Here is a 6,379-nt window from a genome sequence, read left to right as displayed (position 1 = left end):
ACTTTTTTCATAAAATTATTTTCGCCTATCATGGCTTCTTATGATTTTCTCTGAACATATATAATTTTTCATGGATACATAGAAGTAATATATATTCACAAAAAATTATGTATATTTATTAAAAATTATATATATTTATAAAAAATTTATAGAAAGTGATATTTATCCGAAGAAAATTATATATATTTATAAAAAATTATTTATAAAAAATCATATAAAATATAAAAAAATATAAAAAATATTTTTATTATTAAAAAATTAAAAAAAATTTGAGCAACATTGAATATCCGTTCCATCTCAATACGCTACGTACGGTGCGTTTCACAAAGAATCACCCTATCTTCCATACCCCAATCACCCTTCTCCTCGTTCGAGCCGTACACTCGTCATTGGATCCCAATGGCCTCCTCAGGGAACTCCGATAGGGTCTCTCTCTCCACAACCATCGATTCTCCTACTCTGCTTCTTCTCATATTTACGTGCGCTTCTCCTTCCATCCATGTGTTGCAGAGGTTTGGTGGAGACCAGCAATGCTTCGTAGGAAATCACTCTGGCACCAGTGAGGAATGCTCTAATTTGGCAGGAGGATTCGTCCGAGAGTCTGAGGCTCTTCATGCCAAGGTGCGATTTTTACTATCTTTTCTCGTCCTTTTGCCTTTTCCCCAACTGGGTTTTGTTTTTTTCTTTTTCCTGTTTCATTGTATGCTTAGTGTGGAAAAAATGGAACGCTTTGCAGAATTTTGAAGAAGAAAGAAAAGGAGTTAAATTTGGAATTAGATTGGTTAACTCAGAAAAATCTGCTGTATTCGATTCTGGTACTCTATGAATTTTTTTAAGAGTTTAATTTGAACGGAAACCAAGAAGGCGCTCAAAGATTTTTATTATATCGTTAGGAAAGTAACTCTGTTTTCCTTTGCTAGATGAAGGTTTCTTCTTTATCCTTTTTGGCTTTTTCCTGTTAATCCCTTCTTTTATGAGCTTTTGGTTGCGGAATTCCGTTATTTCCGAAGGCAAATTCTTCATATCTTTATTTTTTCTTCACTTATCATGAATTATATTTTGTTGGGTCTGTTCCTTATTTTCTCTATTATGACCAAATCTTAACTTTGTGGGAAATTAAGTAGCTTTTCCTTGTTTAAGAAGAGTGCATTTCGATTTCTTTGGAGTAGAACAGAATGATCTATGGTAGGATTTGATCATACTTTTTAACATAACAACTTGTGGACATCAATCTTTGTCATGTCTTAATAACCTGTAAGTGTTTAGATTGCTTTAAGTATTGGCACTTGTCATCTTCCAACCACTAGAAAGGACAATGTTTGACTATATTCTAGTTATAAAGGATCGTTCATATGTGCAAAAATGTGACATAATTATAGCACATCTCGAGCATCAATAGCTTCATCCACCGCGGAGCAGCATGGCAGGTATTTTACTCAAGAGTAAGAGAGTAGGTTAGAGAAAAACGAGAGATTAGACAAATATAAAGCCCCAACCTTGAATACAGTAGATTCACGATGTAAATGCTATACCTGTTTGTATTGATGTTGAAACTTGAAAGGGAGTCCATCTCTGATGAAATGACTCATAGAGACTAGAGCCCCAGGCCTGAGCCTTTAGTGTTTGATGAGCTGCTCCAAGCACGAATTTCTTGAAAATGCTTCAGTGTTTATAATTACATCTCCATTCATTTGCTTTGTTTCCTCCATTGCTCCAAAATAAATGATCAGTTGTTGTCAATCTGCCATGGCATCTTGTTTTCTTTCCAGCAAGAAGTGCTATTTTCTTTTATGCAAAAATTTTGACTTTTGCATGTAGAATGGGTATTGCTTATCCACTAAGTACAAAAAAGGATTTATGTCATTTAAAGTCCATGGTTATAGTAGGACGAGATCCTTGCAGTTTGCAAAATGGAGGATATTTTTAATTCTTATTTATTTATTTTATATATTTCTTGTAGAACTTACTTTATCAAAAAGATGAGGTTGAATGACTCATCATGTAACAGATTCCAGTTTTCATATGTTCTTTGTGGGTTTTAAAATGTAGTATTATGCCTGCATATATACACATTCCATGTCACCTTTCCATCTCTTCCTGTGGACCTTGATGTTTACTGGAGCATTCATCTAATAAGTATACTGAACTGGCTCAGTGTTGATTTTCTTAATCTTACCTATATTGAGTCAGTTAATCGATCAAATTTTGAGATGAGCTATTTGCTTTCAATTGATTTATAAGTAATTTTTTTTTTCCAAGTGATAAAGTCAATGATCAATGAAGTTGGTGGATTTATCAACATAGTATATTACATGCAATTCTCACTCTTCAGGTCTATAAATTAGATTATAGGTATTAAGTTTCATGTCTCTCTAATGTCATAATCATTGTTGTTTTGCTCTTCATCTTTATCGATGGTGATGATTGCTTATTGCATCAAGTGACAGGGACATGTTCATCATGTTACAGGCTGGACTGTATCAAAACCCAGAAGAGGTTCCTTCTTCCCCGATGATCTACCATTGTCACTCATACTTCCTTATGGCCATCCACAGGCAAGTACCCAACTTTCACCTCTCAGGTTTAAGAACCACTGACTGTGAAAAGGATGTGTCTATGTTTGATGCAATTTTAGGTCTTGCGTCCGGCATCTGCATCTGTAAGTGTGAATCAGGCCATATGGAACATGTATTTCAATGATTTGCTTCCACTATTCATTGTCAAGGGAGATGATGGTAACTATGCATCAACAGCAGTGGCAGATCTTGCATGTGTGTAGGTAGTTCAGTCATGTCCAACTTGTGGTCATTGTGGACCTTTCATGGGTTTTATATAGTAAAAATAATTTTTTCTTTTTACCCCTCGTAGGCTCTCTCTGGAAGAATCCATTATGGTAAGTTTGAGGCGGAAGTGAAGTTCAGTGATGCTTCACAAGATCACAGTCCAGCAATCCGCACTAAGGTTGTCTCTTTTTCATTTTTATGTACCATTTCATACTAGTGAACTGCTTTTGCATAAATCATGATCTACTTTTACTCCTTTTCTTTCTTCTTTTTTTTTTTTTTTTTTACTGCAAAAGAAAAAAAGGTAAACTCTAGTGCTAGAGATATTAGCCATCATATTTCATCTTTTGCTTTATTAGGCTTTGTCAGGAAAGCGAAGAGCATACTATTGAAATTACTTTATCTTCTCTTTTAATATAGGATGGGGATGCTTTGATGCAATTGTTGACATTTTAGAGTGTTGAAGAGATGGCAAAGAGAAGGGTAGAGAAAAAGGCAATGGTGTTTGGGCAAGACATAACCTTACAGGACAAGCATAGTAAGGTAGAGATCAGTGATGGTGAGATCAAGCATAAGGTAGATCCCTCGGTGGTTTCTCACCTCTATGGTCAGTGGGTTATGCCCATGACAAAGCTTGTTCAAGTTGAGTATCTTCTTTGATGTCTTGATTGATTGTGTTGATGTTTGTGTTAGGATGGTTTCTTCCCCCCAATTTTAGTTCTCCAAAATAAGAAAATAAATACATTGTATTATGAATGAGTTCATCCCACAAAGCTTGATGATTCCTTTTTCTTTCTGTTCTTTCTTTTATTCAGGAAGTTGAACATCTAATGATCTGTTGATTTTTATTTAAAAAGACATCTAAAAACCAGCATTAGATTAGAAACATGGGTTTCAGCATAGACCAGCTTGTGGTTAGCAACATATAGCTGAATGGATAATCTAAATTGGTAAATGATAATTTCTTTACACCTGAATGGATGCTATTTGAATTGCAAACAGATCAAATCTCAAGTGAGCTATATAGATGGAGAACAAAATGGGATTCAATTACTATAACTGGTTCCGTTGTTGTTAACTGTTGGTGCTTTAGTAATTATAGATTTTGTCACATATTGCACTTAAAAAAAGATAAACAAAGAATGCCCCAGCATCCTGTCCTTGTATAGCAGAAAACAACATTCACATGGCTCCTTAGGAGCTGATCAGAAATGATAACTATGTACTGAGTTGGTAGTACCTAGATTCATAACAAGGTTCTCATCTTGGAAATGACCTAGAATGATTCCTTTTTTTTTTTTTTTCTGGTTGATATTTTCTAAGATATTGGTTGGTTAAGTTCTGACATTTTTAACTATGATGTTGTAGGTTTTTCCCCGTGTCATTAGCCTATTGTTGCTTTTAAAAACACTGGATAACAAAATCACTAAATTATGATTTAATTTTTGTTTATTGGTCAATATATTTGGCTTCACTGCTGTTATATTTTGTCTGGGATATCTGGTTGTCATAATGATTAAAAATTCTTCAACCTTTTGAGATTAGGTCTATCTTCTTATCCATTCTCCCTTGTGATTGCCTAGAGATTGGGGTTAAATCCTTGGTCTGCATCGCCGTGTAGGTGCCGAGTTGAAGCTAGGCTTCATCTTATCTTAGAGTTGACTGTAGTGGAACCATTTCAAGGCATTTAAATATGCAGTGATGGACATGGTGTGGCCAGGGAAGATCCTTGTTCCACCATGTGAAGCACTTAAATAGGAGGATGCAGCCGCTCCAAGCACTTAAATACCTAAAGGGATCTATGAGTTCATTTAATTTGATTTTTTTGCAGAAAGGATGGGGGTTTTCCATGGAGAGTTTTTTCACATTTAATTAAATTAGGTAATCTTTTGATAGCAAGAACTTGTTCACATGGAAATATAATTGACATGGCATGTGCAACCAAAGATGAGCATGATATGCTATGCGATGAACAACAGATTTTGGGCTTTCATATAATCTATTCAAATATTGCAGCAAACTAGCAACTAACCCTATACCTAAACAGAGTAATAACCTAATAAAAACACATACTGCTTCAAACAGTCATACTATGAAAAGGTCACCAAATTGAAAAATCTTCTTTCTGCTCAATTACGGCCAGGAGCTTTTCTACCAGTCTCAACCATATTCTCTGCCTTCTGATTTGCTCAGTGAGCACATTGGTGAAGGAGCCATTTAGTTTGTCCACAAAATCACTCACATTCATCTACTTAGTGCTCTTTTTTAGACATCAACACAACTGTGTAAATCATGGAAAAGATACTATTCTTGTCTCTCCAAGTATATCTCTGGAAGAAGAGGATGTCCAACACCAAAGAGATCATTAGAAGGCATCAAGACAGATGCTATGCTATGAGGCTTTGCTTGGTGATGAATGTCCAACAATGTAGGAACTAAATCCACAGAGTGATGATCAAGAATAGTCTTAAAACCACTCATGGGGTCATGTAACAGAATTACTGCTGCAATGCTGGTAAGCATCAGTGTATCACCCTCATTGCATTAAGAATACCAGTCAACACAGTCTGTGCCCCCTAAAATTCCCGACTGAAATATAATGGCTGCACATAATGGCTGCACGATGTTGATCGCATCCTTTGGAAGTTATTATTCACAATCAGTCCTATTGTGATGAACACAAATCCGGTCCAAAGTTATAATGACTAATGGCAATAGCATTTACAGAAGAGATGTTCAAGTTGTTCTTCGTGATATACAAACACAATAGAAAATACAAGAGAAGATGATGCATGGCAAGAAGAAATTAATGCTGGAAGATATGCAGATATATGGGAAAGATTAAGGGAAAAAGAAGCTGGTGAAATTTTTCACATAGATATACATAAGAATTAAAAAGGTAGTTACTGTAAGGATTTATCTGGAAATATATTTAATTCCATATTGGTTATTTGCTGGGAAGATCTTGGTTGCTTATGTAAAGTCAAAGAACTCAAATAATATCTTCCGTCCAAACTTTTAAAGTAAGGTCCTGAATTGTTATAAATAGTATCAAAATCAATTCAGTTCATAGTTTATGTGGACTAAGGGATACTATAGCACAAATTCATAAGGCTTACCATGAGTTGATTATGGTGTTTATGAACGGACGTATGAATTTGGATCTTTAGTCTGATCGAGATGCTCGGACTTAAACGGAAAGAATATGTGAGGATCTGTTTAGGTGTATATTTAGTTCTACATAAGTTATTCGCCGGAAAGATTTTGAATATTTATACGGAGTTAAAAAAATTCAAATAATATCTTCCGGCTAAGTTAGTGATATTTTACATATAGATGTATCTGTTACCGGGCATCTGCTGCCCAGCAAATTATCCATTTGTTCTTGCCATTGTCAGCATGATAGAGACAAGACTGAAGGCATGAAGCAGGGAATGCTACAAGCATTGTGCCAGTGCTAGGAATCTATTAAAGCCGATAAGGAAAAAGCTTCGTTTTATATGTTCCAAAACCAAGGAAGTAAGCTCAGCTGTTCTGTGTTGTATTGAGGAAGTGGATCCTGTTGCCTCCATTGTTGTTCCTAAGTGGAACCAAAT

General features: G+C 35.3%; 1 pseudogene; it reads left to right on the top strand.

Annotated features, from left to right (window-relative positions):
• Positions 1-277: 277 nt before the first annotated feature.
• Positions 278-3,574, top strand: LOC105033679 (chorismate mutase 2, cytosolic-like; annotated as a pseudogene).
• Positions 3,575-6,379: the final 2,805 nt, after the last annotated feature.

The sequence above is a fragment of the Elaeis guineensis genome, chromosome 8, assembly GCF_000442705.2.
Source record: "Elaeis guineensis isolate ETL-2024a chromosome 8, EG11, whole genome shotgun sequence".
Classification (NCBI taxonomy): Eukaryota; Viridiplantae; Streptophyta; class Magnoliopsida; order Arecales; family Arecaceae; genus Elaeis; species Elaeis guineensis.
Note: the sequence above shows the minus strand (reverse complement) of the source record. Positions and strands in the feature narration are given on the sequence as shown.